Source organism: Dipodomys merriami, unplaced genomic scaffold (assembly GCF_024711535.1).
Source record: "Dipodomys merriami isolate MVZ:Mamm:240054 unplaced genomic scaffold, mDipMer1.0.p SCAF_12, whole genome shotgun sequence".
Taxonomy (NCBI): Eukaryota; Metazoa; Chordata; class Mammalia; order Rodentia; family Heteromyidae; genus Dipodomys; species Dipodomys merriami.
Window position 1 is genome coordinate 30,185,028 of NW_027202493.1, and position 15,630 is coordinate 30,200,657.

A 15,630-nucleotide genomic window follows, 5' to 3' on the forward strand; every position below is an offset into this window, starting at 1 on the left:
GGGAGGTGGGGGACCAGCTTCGCTGGGTGCTGAGCCCGAGACTCGCGGGAAGGAGAACTACTCATCCCAGCATGCATCGGACGGCCAGGTTGCTTGTTTTTTTGTGTGTGTTTTTTTCTTCCTTTAAAGCACTGGGGCGAACTAGAATGTGAGGTTGGGGTTTGCAGTGTTTCCTCTTGGCCTGTCTGCGGGAAGGTGGGCTGTTTGTATTTTGTTTTGCAGCTGTGGTTATTTCACGGAATGGCTCTGACGTCTCTGGGAGAGGCATGGATTGTGCGTGTGTGCGTGTGGTGGCGCGGGGGAGGGTTTGTGGAATAAAAGTTTCAGGGCCGTTTCGCACTTGTGAGGGGGAAAAAGTTTTTGTTTGTGGTGTGGGAGCATCGGGCGATTCTTCCGGCCCCGAGGCACGGCCGCTCCCCCTCGGCGGGCCCAGCAGCGCGGTTTGGGGAAACGCCCACCCCGCCTTCCCGCAGCCGCGCCGCGGGGCCCGCCGCCGTGCGCGGACCGTCTCCGGGCCCCGGCCGGCCGCCACTCCGTTTCTCCCCTCCAGGATCTGGGGAGGGCGGGCGGGCGGGAGGGCGGGGTCTGATGTTTACCCAGGGAGCCCCGCCAGCCAACCCCGAGTGCGTTCCGGGGCTCCTGGGGAAACTTGCAGCTCCACGGGGTGCCGAGCGGGCGGCGCGGCGCCCTTCCTGAGTCGCGCACACGCCCGTGCGTGCGAGCTTGCGGGGGGGGGGGGGGGCGCCCGCGTGTGTACGTGTGTGCGCCCGCGTCGGCGTGTGTACGTGCGCTGGGGGGCGGCGGCCGGTGGGACGCGGGAGCCCGCACCGCACCGGCGGAGCGTGCAGGCGGCGCCGGTGTCCAAGTTCTTTTAGGTGAGGTGGATGGAGCGTTTGCCGTGCGGCCCACGCGGAACCCACGCCCACCCGGTCACCGGCGCGTTTCAGCCCCGGACGGGGGAACGCCCGGAGGCGACCTAGTCCGCGCTCAGACATCCTGGCCGTGGAGACTCCGCGTCGGTCTTTGTTTTCTGCCCACCCCGCTCCCGGGGATGCAGGCTTTCCTCCGGTGTCCCGGCCGACCTCCAGTGCTGTTCAGTTCTAATTATGCCTCTCCTTCCCTCATCTGTGGATGGTTTCTTTTACCCTGTGTTCTAGTCGGAAACGGTTTCAAAGCCACCCCAAGTCCCCCCAGGGCTTGTACTTTGTAGTTTTTAGTGTTATAATTCTTATATGGTTCTGTTTTCAAAAAGAAAAAATAAAAAAGCTTTGTGGGGTCGTGGGACGCCTTGAGTTCAGGGCGCTCTTCTTGGGCTCTTTTGGAGCCACAGCGTCACTTTCCTGGCTGGGCTGGCTTCGAACTGTGGAGTGCTGGTCCTCAGGTCTCATGAGCTACCAGTGCTGGACCTTTAAAAAACTCTTAAACATTGCTCTTACTTTAAAAAAAAGTTTGCAGGATTGCGTTGCTGGACGGCCGAGCACACTACTGGGCCCAGGCTGTGAGCTTCCCTCGCACTCTGCCCTGCCTTGGTGGAGTTGGAGTTTCTTTTGGCTTGGGCTGACCTCCAAACACAGACCCTCTGATTAGGACTCCCAAGTAGCTAGAATTACAGGCTTGAACCACTGCACACAACTTTAGTAGGTTATTTTTGTTTTGGTGCTAGTCCTGGGGCTCTGCCCCGATCATTTGTGCTCAAGTCTAGTGTTCTACCATTTGAACCTCAGGTCCACTTTTGGGTTTTTTTTTTTTTTTTTTTTTGGTGGTTAGAGATGAGTGTTTACCACCTCCAGTGGCCAAGAACTTGGATGTTCTTGATCTCAGACTCCTAAGTAGTTTAGGAGTATAGGTGTGAGCCACTGGTGTTCAGCTCGACTAGTACTGTATATCTTAAAGAACATTGGCACTCTGATAGTATTCATGGTCTAACATTTTGCTCATCTTGTCATGATTTTGTTCACGGTGTGAAGCATTATTTTTAAAAAAGCAGATGTAGTTTCACATGTTGGAACCTATTCTAGGCACAAAATAATTCGTGCATGATTAAATAATGCTTTTGGTCCTCAAAAAGAAATTGTACATAGCATAAAATTCCCAGGACCAAACCAAGAATTCTTGGGACATTTCTTCTAACTGGATTGGATGAAATCCTCTTAAACCTTTCTGCCCAGAGTTTCAGTTGCCTAGGTTCATTATTAGTAGACCAGAATTAAATGAGGCTTTACACTGTGGTTCTTCCATTTTGTTTTTAATCTAAGTACGTTACAAATACTTCTCTATATAATCTACTTTTGGGTATTCCAGAGATAGCCTACTGTCATGGGTGTGAATGTTTTTATAATTGACTGGTGTCCAGTGCAGTGTTTGGTGGTACCTTTAAGAGGTGGAGCCTAGTGTGAGGTCACTGGGGGAGTTGCCATGGGAGTCAGTTCTGCCAGTTAAGTTCTTATAACACTGGCTGTTCTCTTGCTTCCTTTCTTACTGTGGAATGGCTCCTGCCATTGTACTGCGATCAGGTTCTCACCAGAGCAGAGCGATGCTTATGCCATGCTCTTGACCCTCCAGACTAGCCAAATCACTCTTCGTAAGGTACTCAGCCTTAATTATTTCAATACAGCAACAGAAAATGTGCTCCTACAGAATATATATATGTATATATATTATATATATTATATATATATTATATATATATTATATATATATATATATATATATTGGGGTCCAGTCGTGGGGCCTGAACTCTGGGCCTGGGCACTGTCCCTTAGCTCTTCAGCTCAAGGCTAGTTCTCTACCACTTGAGCCACAGCGCCACTTCTGGCTTTTCTTTTTGCTTATGTGGTGCTGGGGAATCGAACCCAGGGCCTCAGGCATGCAAAGCAAGTGCTCCACCTCTGAGCCACCTTCCCAGTCCAGAAAATATTTTTTGAGGAGTCTGATCTGGAACTGGGTGATGAGCAGAGGCTGGAAGAGTTTGACAGTGTAGCCAGAAAAAGCCTGGGAGTACTAATAGTAGTACTACAAGGGATTCTGACAGATCAAGACAAGTCGCCCTTGTGATATCTGACCTTGGCCACATTGGGTCCAGGCCCTCTGGGATTTTAGGAAGTCCTAATTGCAGATGATGGGCTAATTTATTTGACAACATTTCAAAGCAGGAAAGCATATCACTCCTTTAACAGCCTAGGCATTATTGCTTAGATTTAGTCAGATTTACAGAGTTTGGAAGAAATAGGAATAGAATGGAAAGATTTGGAACATTTACAGTCTGACTAGGAAGGAGTCACAAAGCTTCTAACAGTGCTGGCTCAAAGTATCACCATGGATAAAAGAAGGCAGCTTTTTGTGCAGGACAATGAGGAAGAGGTACAGGGGACATCTGAGAAAACTGAGAGGCTATATTTCAAAAATCACCTTATTCATACGCCTTCTAAGGTAGAAATTATTTCAGGGAAGGACCCAAGTGCTCACTGCCCAGTGCCTCCTGGGATTCTGGCTTTCTGGTGAAGTACAGTCAGTGTAGCCATAGTTCAAAGCAGGTCCAGTAACTGGCTGCTCTTGCCAGCAGCAGGCCTACCTTGTGCCCAATAGATGTTGGTTCTACAGGAATAAAGAATGTAAGTTATGGGATCTGGGCAGTTCCAAAGGAATCCTGGAATGCTTGGCGTAAGTTTCCACCTGGTCAGACCCCTGCAGAGATTGTCCACAAGAAAGGGAGAGGAATTAGCATCAGCTACGCCCACTGAGAAAGATGCAGACATTATTAGCATGCCATTGCAGTCAGCAACCATGTTTCACCTCTGGTCAAAATGGAATGCAGAAACATTAGAATTAAAAGTGGCGCCGGGCGCTGGTGGCTCACGCCTGTAATCCTAGCTACTCTGGAGGCTGAGATCTGAGGATCGCGGTTCAAAGCCAGCCCGGGCAGGAGAGACCGTGAGACTCCTATCTCCAATAAACCACCAGAAAACCGGAAGTGGCGCTGTAGCTCAAGTGGTAGAGCGCTCGCCTTGAGCTGAAGAGCTGAGGGACAGCGCCCAGGCCCAGAGTTCAAGCCCCACGACCGACAAAAAAAAAAAAAAAAAAAAAAAAAAAGTGGCTAGTTATCTGAGAAGTTGCTATCTCCAAATAATGTACTCCAGTAAAAAAAAAGACTTGTTTTGGCGTTGCTGTACAAAAAGGAAATGCTATTTTAAAAGATCCTCACACGGTGGGTCACATCTGTAATCTGCCTAGTAGAGATTGGGAATATCATGGTTCAAGACAAAAGGTTATGGAGACTTCCTCCCCGTCTCAGCAACAAAAAGGCTGGGTATGGTGGTACATATCAGTCATCTCAGCTACCAAAAAGTGGGGACAGCAGGGCACTGGTGTAACCCTACTAGCATGTAAGCCATGCCAGTAACCCTAGCTACTCAGGAGATTGAGATCTGAGGATCATGGTTCCAAGTCAGTTTGGGCAGCAAAGTCCAAGAGACTCTCTATCTCCAATTAAATACGAAAAGCCAGAAGTGGAGCTGTGGTTCAAGTGGACATCTCCTAGGCCCCAGATCTCAAGCCCAGGACTAGCACAAAAAAAAAAAAAAAAAAAAAAAAGTGAATGGTTATTAGATAGGCAAGAGATTTCTTTACATTTATCTAGATTTTATGAAAAATGTTTCACAAAGGAACAGGACCGTGATACTTTAAATTGTTCAGATGAAAAATTCAGATATTAGCAAAGTTATTTCTCTTAATGGTAACTTAAAAACAATACCAACTGTAGAAAAATAATATGTTCAGATATTAAAAATTCATCCAATAAATATTTGAATCTCTGACATACTCATAATAACACTGTAGTGGGCTGTATGAAAGAGATAAAAATGTATTTTCAGAATTAAAAAAAACCCTCAAGACTTCATATTAAATTCCTACTTTATAAAGTTTCTTTGCAGGCATTATTTCCTCTGAATTTCCTAACTTTATTCATTAGGCAGAGGACCTTTCTATCTGATGATATTGAGTAGACCTTGTTGATTCTTGCTCATGTCTTTCTGGCCTTTGCTACTTACTTCAATATTCATTTTTCTACCTAAAAGCTTTTTCCTAAATTGAAGAAGGCAGTTCTGTGTTTGTGTGGTCAGGGAAAATCCTAAGAACAGCTTCCCAAGCTAGCTGCACTTACTTGATGAAGGATTTATTCTATACCCCAGTTCTTTCAGGTCCACAGATAGGCTAACTTCGGCCCTCTCTCTTTCTCACCATTTCTGAGTTTTCCCATGGGACTAGACTATGCTCCAGTAATTAGTAATGGTGGCTGGCTAGCTACTACACCCTTTATTGATTGCCTTCCTTTCTTTGTCCTACTTCCCTACCTTCCAGTTTCCTGCATCCCTCAGATAATCTACTGGCACTAAAACCAGTATGCATGGTTCTTACTAGGCATTTCAACTATGTTATTTCTCCTTAATACTTACTTGTCCCTCAGCTAAAATGCTTATTTCTGTGAGCAAGCACATGATTCAAATCAGATGAAATCCTCCCCAGGGAATTTTGCCCAACCTGAAATGGAAACTTCATTTTGATGTTGTTTGTGCATTATTCTATATCAAGAGTATCTGGAACAAAGTAGGAACTTAAACATTTGTAGGATATTTAATAAAGTCAATCCTTAAGATTTCTTTACTGTATTTGTTACCACCCATAAATTCATAAGTCTGCTGTTGCTTTAGCATATCATAGTGTGATAGCACTCTAAAGCCAGTAGTTAAAAAAGCATGTGCTCAGGAGCCAGGTTGCCTGGGACTTAAATTCTTGCCACTTGCCGTTTATTTATGCTGGTTATTTGTCTGCTGTCTCAGTTCGTTTCATTCTTTTACTCTCTCCACTGTAACACAGGATTCGGTCATCCTAAAAAAATTTCTCAGACTCACTTGTCAATTGATATCCTTTTCAGTTTTGATGCAGAGGAGGGGCACATCCGGCTCACATAAAGCCCTTTAAATCATTTGATACATGACAGGGCAGATACAGATGCTTCTTGTCAAGTGTTCAACAGGAATTTTGCATGGCCCATTGATGTTATAAATATCCAAATGGCCCTCATAAAAGAAGGTCCGTCTTCTCTGCCAGGGAAAGTTTTTTGGTTTTTTTTTTTTAATTTTCTAGCTCCAGTGAGCTGTGTACTCTTCTACTATGACTCAAGGAGTGGCAGAGGCAGGCAGAAGGATGCTGGCTTCCTGCAAAACAGCTAGCAGACAAAGTCTATTAACACAGGTTTTGTTCTGAATTCTTCACAAGCACTACACCTTGGGGTTTCGGGTATCACGGTTTCTCTTTTGGTAGCTTGGGAACTCTTCTTGCTCAACATCAGTACCTTTTCCCCCTTTCTTCATCTCTTCCAGTACTTTTGTAATGTTTCTACCAAAAATCAAGGTTATTACATTCTCTCTGAAATATTATACTGTGTATTATGTCTTACAAATATAGTCTAAATACGTTTATTACATTTATGGTCTTCCTTCATGCCTTTAACACTGTGCAATTTGCCCTGATTCAGTGATATCATTTTTTAAACCTAAGTCCTTTCATGTCTCTGTTGTCTACTGTTCCTCTCCACTGTCATAAATCAGCATGAGTTCTTTTCAGTGTCTTCTTTATTGCTTGAGACCAATATAGGAACTCTAGGTTTAAATGTTCCTATGAAGTTATGTGTTTAGGAATGCTCTAGTAGTGACAGAATAGGAAGTAGCACCAGCAGTGGAAGATAACAGCTTGTTTTAGACCCTAAAGATGAACACAGAATATTTAGAGTAGAGGTCAGGGGGATACCTCAGGTAAAAGAAAGATTTGAATTTTTTTTTTTTGGGGTCTGGTCATGGGGCCTGAACTCTGGGCCTGGGCGCTGTCCTCAGCTCTTCAGCTCAAGGCTAGCGCTCTACCACTTGAGCCACAGCGCCACTTCTGGCTTTTTTTTTTATTTATGTGGTGCTGAGGAATCGAACCTAGGGCCTCATGCATGCAAGGCAAGAGCTCTACCACTGAGCCACCTTCCCAGCCCCTTGAAATAAATTCTTTTGGGTAAATGTTGAATTATTTTAAATTCATATGTAATTATTTTACTTTCTTCTTCTTTTTTTTTTAAGTACTGGAGTTTTAACTCAGGGCCTAGCACTTACTTGGCTGGTGCTCTACCATGCTCTACACTTCCAGACATGCTTTTTGACAATTATTTTGGAGACATCGTTTGGTGGACTTTTCTGCTTAAGATAGCTTCGATCTAGACCGGCCTCCTAAGTAGCTAGAATGACATGCCTGAATCACTAGTGTCTGCTAGATTTGTTTTTTAATCTCATTTTCAGCACTCTCAGAGTCTAAGGTTATTGGTATGCCTTTCTTAAGATCCTTGAGACTCAAATTCCCCCAAACAAGCAAACAAATATGGAAATGAGATAGATTACCAAATACAGAGAATTCTGCTGTCAATACAAGAGTTGGATTATATCTTGAGAATGGCTTACAGAAATTCCTTGAATTTGATACTTTCACCCACTATCACTTCCATTGTTATTGTCTTTTAAAATTTTATTTGAAATTTTTAGCTAATCTTCCTAGATACTGAATTTTTGAATTTAAAATTAACATACATTAGTTGTTAAGGGGTGATAATGTGACATTTTATACATGCATACAATGTACCTCATCAACCTCACCCCTTATCAATTTCAACAGGTTTCATTGTTCTATTTTCATATATACATATTATTCTTTGACCATATTCACTACTATTGTCTTTCATCCTTCCTGTCCCAGACCATAGTCTGTTATTTGTGTGTGTATATTATTTGTTCCAAGGTGGGTATGGTATTTGGTATGTGCATATATGATACTTTAGTCAGAATTAATCCTTCCATTGTTCTTTCATCACAAAATACTCTGGTGTTTTTGAGTCAGTCTTACTATGAAGCCCCATTCTGGCTTGAACTCTGTCTTCTTGCCTGAGTTTGAGTTACAGCTTTCCTTAATTAGTCCAACTTCCAGCATAAACACATTTTTATTTACTCTAAATAGAACTCTGGGATAATTTGAAAAGTAAACCTCAAATCTTTACATTTCTAAATATATTCAAACTAGTAAGCATAGTAACAAAATTGGAGGATGAAGTTTTTTAAATTTGTAATCTTTATATGAACATTTTATTTCTAGAACTTAGAATTTTAAGTCATTATCAAACTTAACTATCATTGGCTTGACACAGAGCAATATATTAACATATCACGAATTTACTATAGCTGGAGATCCTACAAAATAATTCTTTTTCCTACTGTATGAAAACAGGTACTTAACTAAATCAAATTAAAAATTACACTACAGTTCAAAAGCCACTGACACTCTTAACTACTTTCACCTAAAACAGATTAGTTGTATTTACTTTCTTTCAAATAATTCCTGTATTTTCATACTGTATTTGTTATCATTGTTAAAGTCTGAATTGTTCTATTTCAAATTTGGAGCTCTATAAGTGGAAAAATAAGTCATTGGCTTTTTTATTTCCTGTCCAGACATATACCTGGTCCATAATTAGCCTGAATGTGGATTCCATTGTAGCTGGGATGACAGATGTGCACCATCATATCCATCTTCATCCATTGAAATGCAGTCTTGAAACCTTTTCCACCAGGACTGGCCTGCAGTCTTGTGAACATTTCTTCTTTGGGACAGGATGACAGGCATGGAACTCAACTATGAGCTGATGAGGTGCCTCATAACATTTCTGCCTGGGCTGGCCTCAAATCCTGATCCTTCCACAGTAGCTAGCATTACAAGTGCCTGGCCTAAGTCACTGGCTTTCTAAAAAGCACTTTTATTGAGACAAAATTTACACATAATTTCACACATTTCAGAGCAACCAATATGCAACCAACTTAATTTTTCTGTCACCTGAAAAAGCTCCACTCTGGCTCACTGCAGTCTTTTCTTACCACCACCTACAGCTTTGGGGCAGCCACTCTTCTGCCTTCCATTATAAAATTATATATACATATATATATATAATAGCTTGTATCAGTGATTATTTATATTGATGATTAGTATTCCAATATACGGATATTCTGTATTTTTTTGGGGGGGTGTGTCCGGTTGTGGGGCCTGAACTCTGGGCCTGGGTGCTGTCCCTCAGCTCTTCAGCTCAAGGCTAGCGCTCTACCACTTGAGCCACAGCACCACTTCTGGCTTTTTTCTTTTTGCTTATGTGGTGCTGAGGAATCGAACCCAGGGCCTCATACATGCAAGGCAAGCGCTTTACCACTGAGCCACTTTCCCAGCCCAGATATTCTGTATTTTTATTGACTCCTTTTCAGGTTGTTTGTTTTTTTTGTTGGTCATGGGGCTTGAACTCTGGGCCTGAGTGCTGTACTCAGCTCTTCAGCTCAAGGCGAGCACTCTACCACTTGAGCCACAGCGCCACTTGACTCCTTTTCTAGTTGATAAGACATTTGGGATTCTTTCCAGCTTTTGACTATTACAAATAAGGTTGCTTTGAACACTTACATATTTGTCTTTCTATAGGCATAGGTTTTCATTTCTCTTGAGTGGATGCATAAATGTGTTTAAATTCTGTGAAACTGACAAATTGTTTTCCAAAGTGACTACAATTTTAGTTCTCAACAGTGACATTAGGACTCCAATTTCTTTACATCTTTATCAACACTTTGATCATGTATCTTTTTTTTTTCTTTGTTATAGTGATTCTAGTGAGAAGTTGTACCTGTTGGGTTTCACTTTGTATTTCCTTAATGACTAATGATGCAAACATGTTTCATGTGATTATTAATGATCCATTACTGCCTTCATTTTTTTTTTTTTGGGGTCTGGTGCTGTGGCCTGAACTCTGGGCCTGGGCGATGTCTCTCAGCTCTTCAGCTCAAGGCTAGCGCTCTACCACTTGAGGCACAGCTCCACTTCCAGCTTTTTTTCCCTGCTTATGTGGTGCTGAGGAATCGAACCCAGAGCCTCATGCATGTAAGGCAAGCGCTCTACCACTGAGCCACCTTCCCAGCCCCTGCCTTCATTTTTTTTTAGCATAATGACCTGGTATACTAGATGAAAGACAAGTTTTTGTAATGTATATACTTAATAACTACATATACATATATACATATATGTATCACACACATGCATTCTGTGACTAATATAACAGGGCTTTCTAAGCCTCTAGTCCTGCTTCTGACTGGTTATTTTGGAGATGGAGTCCAAGTAACTATTATGCCCAGCCTGGTCTCAAATTGAGAGCCTCCAGATTTCAGACTCCTAAGATTACAAACTAAGCCACCAGCATCAGGGTGAGAAAACTAATTTGCTTTTAAGAAATGGGTGTGCAGAGGAATGGCTTTCATTTTGTTTTTGCATTAACTGTGCTACTCAAGAAAACAAAAATAATTTTATAAAGTAACTTCACCTAATTTTAGCTATGAACTTAAGTGACAATTATTAAAAATAAATTATTTTTCTTGTTTTTCAAGGCTTAAAATGTATTATTTTCTTCACATTACTATTTCGTAGTCTGGCTTGAAGACCACATATTATGGTCTAAATTTTTATGAAAACTGAATGATAGGAATTTCAGTAACTTACTATTTCTATATAATTCTGTATAATTCTATTATTCAATAATTCTGCAATACTGAGAGAATATTTATGGGTAAGTGCAGTATAAGGAAATACTTATAAAACTTTTCTCCTAATTCATAATTAGTTATGAACAGCATCCGCTTTATAATTCATAAGATGCTGAACTAAGGTAATTTTTGAGACAATGATATCACTTGGGAAAAAGAGCTGTTAAGATCATTTAAATGAAGGAGGAGGCTACAATGCTTGATAAGAAATGTACTCATTATCTTGCCCATGTAATTGTAACCCCTCTGTATTTTCATAATAAAAAATAAATAAAAATTAAAAAAAAAGATCATTTAAATGAGAGAATAGAGTAACAAAAGTGTTATGGAACATAGAATCTTGGTCTATACTATTATATTTGGATAGCTGTCAACTCTTCATCACATAGTTTGATATATTAACTAGTCTTAAAACTAGGCAGTATTCTTCCAGGCAATGGCTTGCTTAGGATATAGGTTAACTTTTAAAATTTAGCATTTTATTCCTTTCCTTTAATGAAAAACAGGTATCTTTCCTCTTTCACCTTTAGAAAGATGCCCTACTTTAATGGAGATAAACATGGGAAGCAGGCTTTTAAAAATATGAAATTTAGGGGCTGGGAAGGTGGCTCAGTGGTAGAGAGCTTGCCTTGCATGCCTGAGGCCCTGGGTTCGATTCCTCAGCACCACATAAGCAAAAAAGAAAAAAGCCGGAAGTGGTGCTGTGGCTCAAGTGGTAGAGTGCTAGCTTTGAGCTGAAGAGCTGAGGGACAGCGCCCAGGCCCAGAGTTCAGGCCACATGACCAGACCCAAAAAATAAAAATAAATAAATAAATAAAAAGAAATTTAGCTGGGTGCTAGTGGCTCATGCCTATAATCCTAACTACTCAGGAGATTGATCTCTGAAGATTGTAGTTCAAAGTCAGCCGGGGCAGACCATGAGTCTCTTATCTCTAATTACCCACCAAAAAAGATGTTGTTCTATAACCAAAAACTATTTAAATCTCTCAAGTTTTATTTCACTTATCACTTTACTGTGCTTCTGGTGTTATTTCTAGGTCAGGAAGTATGATGTGGATGAAATATTAAAAGTAACATAGAGGTATATTAAATTCAGAAAATACAAATGAATATAGTTTTCCTTCTGCTGAGAAGAAAAGAATGGTAATTTGTATCAGAAGGGCTGATTCCTTCTGCAGCTATAAGGGAAATTTCAGGCCTTCACTTGGTTTGCATATGGCTGTTTTCTCCTACCATTTTTTTTTCCATTCTCATCTCTATGCCTGTTTGTGTCCAGATTTCTGCTTATATTTCTATAATAGGACTCACCCTACATTAAAACTTATCTTGCTAGTTATATCTGCAATGACCTTATTTCTAAGTAAAACCATTTTTTGAAATCCTCACTGTTCAAGTGAGCCTACCATCTATTTTCAGCTTGCTTTATTGTCCCTTGCAGGCATTATCAATTGAAGGGTGATTAAAAAATCTTTCTGAAAAATAGCAACCCAAATTCAATCAATTACTAGTGCAATTTTTAGAAAGGAAAGCGGCTTCTGGGTACTGGTAGCGCATGCCTGTAATCTTACTTGTTTGAAGGGCAGCCCAGGCAGAAGAAAATAACCAGCAAAAACAGGGCAACAGAATGGATCAAGTGGTAGAACCTTCAAGTGGGAGGCCCAGAATCCAAACAGTGCCTAAAAAGGAAAAAAAAAAAAAGAAAAACCCCAAATCATGACTTATGGAAGCATCGGCATTAGAATAGAATGTAGAACTGAATTAGAAGTTGATTTTACAAGATGAAATGGAACATAGTGGGTGAAATCAACGAATTATGTAAAATTCATCAAGTAAAACTTTAGCTAATATCAAAAAATTGGTAAATTTGTAGATCGTGTATGTAAATAAATAATCTTAACACTGCCTTCGGGATTACAACTCTGGAGCCAGAGAAAAGAAATGAGTATAACAAATTGATATTCTATTTGGCTGGAACTAAAGGTTGAACTTGGGGCTTCATGTCTGCTCAGCTGGCAGTCTACCATTTGAGCCATACTTCCAGCACAGCTTTTTTGCTGGTTATTTTGGACAGGAAATCTAGCAGACTTTTCTGACCCAGCTTGGTTTGATTCACCCAGATCTTAGCCTCCTAAGTAGGAAGAGGTGTGAGCCACAGGTGCCCTGAGTAAACTGGTGTTTCTAAATTATAAACTTGATCTTATTTTTTATAAAACCACACATACTGTCTTTTAACATGGAAATCTATTTCATTTCCTTCACACTTTTTAGTGGGTCCTTTGCCTATATTATGAAGTCTTAAGTTCTGTGTAAGCTGCCAGTCCAGTACAAGCCATATTTATGCCTTAATTACTAATTTCATATTATACTGAAATAGTAATACTAAGTTGGATCTCCAAATGTGCCAGGCTTTCTCCAAAGCCCTTCTGCCTTTCATTTGGGCTTTCTACACCGTGTTAGGTGATTGTCTTATGCCTTCACTATTGAGCAATATAACAATTCATATGTTACACTGTTGTTTCCTATTTCTATCTCCCTCTACATTAAATTTTCTGAGGGCAAATACCATGACATTTCACCTTTATATTTCTATTGCTAATCTTAATGCTTGTGGCATTCAAGTAGCAGTTCTTGAGTAAATGCCCAAACTTTATATAAGCACAATTATACTTATTTTCTTTTTAAAGAATATATTTAAAAATGTAAGAGGCTGGGAATGTGGTACAGTGCTTGCTAGCATGCATGAAGCCGTAGGTTCAATTCCCCAGTGCCAAATAAACAGAAAAAGCCAGAAGTATTGCTGTGGCTCAAGTGGTAGAGTGCTAGCCTTGAGGGTAAGAAATTCAGGGACAGTGCCTAGTCCCTGAGTTCAAGCCCCAGGACTGGCAAAAAAAAAAAAAAAAAAGATTAAAAAGCATAATGCATTATCAGTCTCACATTGCTATTAAATAATGGTAAGATACAGTTCACTTGGAGTTGTTTTTTTTGTTTTGTTTTGTTTTTTGACATCACTTTTGCGACTCATTTTGTAGGTATTGAAGGCTGAGGTATACCCCCAGAAGAGTATAAACTAAGAATGTGGCTCACCCTTGTAATTTTAGCTAATCAGAGGTTTGGATCTTAAGACTTAAGCTAGCCTGGGCAGAAAAGTCCACAAGATTCCTGGATCTCCGATTAACCAGCACAAAACCTGGAAGTAGAGCTGTGGCTCAAGTGATGGAGCATCAGCTTGAGTGAAAAAGCTAAGCCAGAGTGCAAGGCCTTGAAGGCCGAGAAGCCGCCCTCGCCCCGCCCTCCACACCCTCACCCCTCCATACCCACACCCAGGTCCAGGGCCCAGCGAGCCCCCTCCTCCCGCACAGCGTTTCCCCAGGCAGGGGACTACGTGTAACACTTTAGTCTGCGATTTCTGTACTACACTTGGGCTTTCTCCCCCCTGGCCTAGTCACCAGTGTATTGATGTTGCTACTGACAGCCTTAAAACAAGAAAACGTTTTTTAAAAAACAAAAAGCAACCCTGTCAGGCTACTGTCTTTTTCCATTACGGTGAACTCTAACAGGAGTCTGAGGGTCATTCTAACCGCCCAACCCACTGGTGTTAAATGACTTTACAACGTGGCCATTTCCAGGCAGGGAGTTAGTTCTTCACTCTGTCTTTGGATGAACGCACCCGTGGGTTTGGGGTACAGGCTGGTGACTCTGAACTACTCCGAGGACGCACGGCCCAGCCAGCAGGCGCGCTGCAAGGAAACAAGAAGGGCGTGTTTCAAACCCGCTGCAACCGTCAGGGCCACGTTGGCCAGGAGGTGCCGGGGGCGGGGGACCCCAAGCCTGAGGCTCACCGCCGGGCGCCGAGGCAGCCGGGGCCGGGCAGCACCCACCGCCTTCACAGGGCTTTCAACGGTAGATAACTGAGTTAAAGAGCCCCGCCGGGCGCTCCGAGTCCGCCTCCCGGCCCCGTCCCTTTGCCCTAGGTGTCCAACTGCGCAGCCGCGCAGAGCACAGGGACCCCCCCCTCCACAGCCGCCGCACGAGGGGGCGGGGCCAGGGCGCCGACTCCGCCCCCGCCGCCGCACGAGGGGCGGGGCCAGGGCGCCGACTCCGCCCCCGGACCCATCTCTACTCCCCTCCCGCCCCCCGCCCCCCGGCGCCCCGGTTTACCTCCTAGGCCCGAGTTTGAACCCCTCCAGGACGAGGAAGGGACGCCCGGAGGGACCACCTGAGGAAAGCCCTCGGCGTAAACCTCCCCTTCCCCCAAGTGGGAGCAGCCGCCCTCCCGCGCCTCATACCCTCTCCCAAGTGCCTTGTCCTCGGGGTCTACGCCGGTTCCGGCGACCACGAAGAGCCGGGCGACGGTTGGCCGGGCAAACTCCCGTACGTGGCGCGGGGAGGGCCGGCGGGCCCGCCGAGAGGCGCGACTACAGTTCCCAGGCGGCCCTGCTGCCGGGCCGGGCCGGGGCGACCGAGACACGGGCTAGCGTGGGTGGAGGAGACAGCGCGGGCTCCTCCCGCGGCGTTATCGTTACCAAACCGGCTGCTCCCGTCAGCCTCTAGGGGAAAAATCAACATGAAAGCGCCTCCACTTCTTATTTTAAATCTGGCGGGACACCGCCTCTTGGGTGGACCACGCCTCCTTATGGTTCTAGCCAATCGGTGCCAGGCCCGCCATTTTTCAAACCCTTTTCCTGCCGCCAATCAGAGTCGAGCAGTACATTCCTCTCCTGACCGGTTCTAACGGGTCTGGGAGTTAACGACCTGGGAGACCCACCGAACCTGCTAGGCTGGGACCGGAGGGACGGACCTAATGAGATACTAACCAATGAGAGGCCGTTACGGGCGAGAGGCGGGCACTTTGAGGGTTTGAATAATCATACAAGCCAATCAGAGAGGAGAGGGGTGTGGCCAGTGGCGGGGACTCTTCAAGTTACGGTGGCGCGGAGAACTCTGCAAAACAAGAGCTGAGGATTGCGTTAGCGATAAA

The 15,630-nt window shown here is 43.4% G+C and overlaps 1 long non-coding RNA gene across 1 annotated transcript; it reads right to left on the reverse strand.

The window, feature by feature from the left end:
- Positions 1-5,152: 5,152 nt before the first annotated feature.
- Positions 5,153-15,568, reverse strand: LOC138823289 (uncharacterized). Its single transcript, XR_011370778.1, has 5 exons — positions 15,467-15,568; positions 14,939-15,199; positions 14,320-14,389; positions 12,221-12,328; positions 5,153-6,396 (listed from the first exon to the last, which is right to left on the reverse strand). It is a non-coding gene; the product is annotated as an uncharacterized lncRNA (long non-coding RNA).
- Between the last annotated feature and the right edge of the window lie 62 nt (positions 15,569-15,630).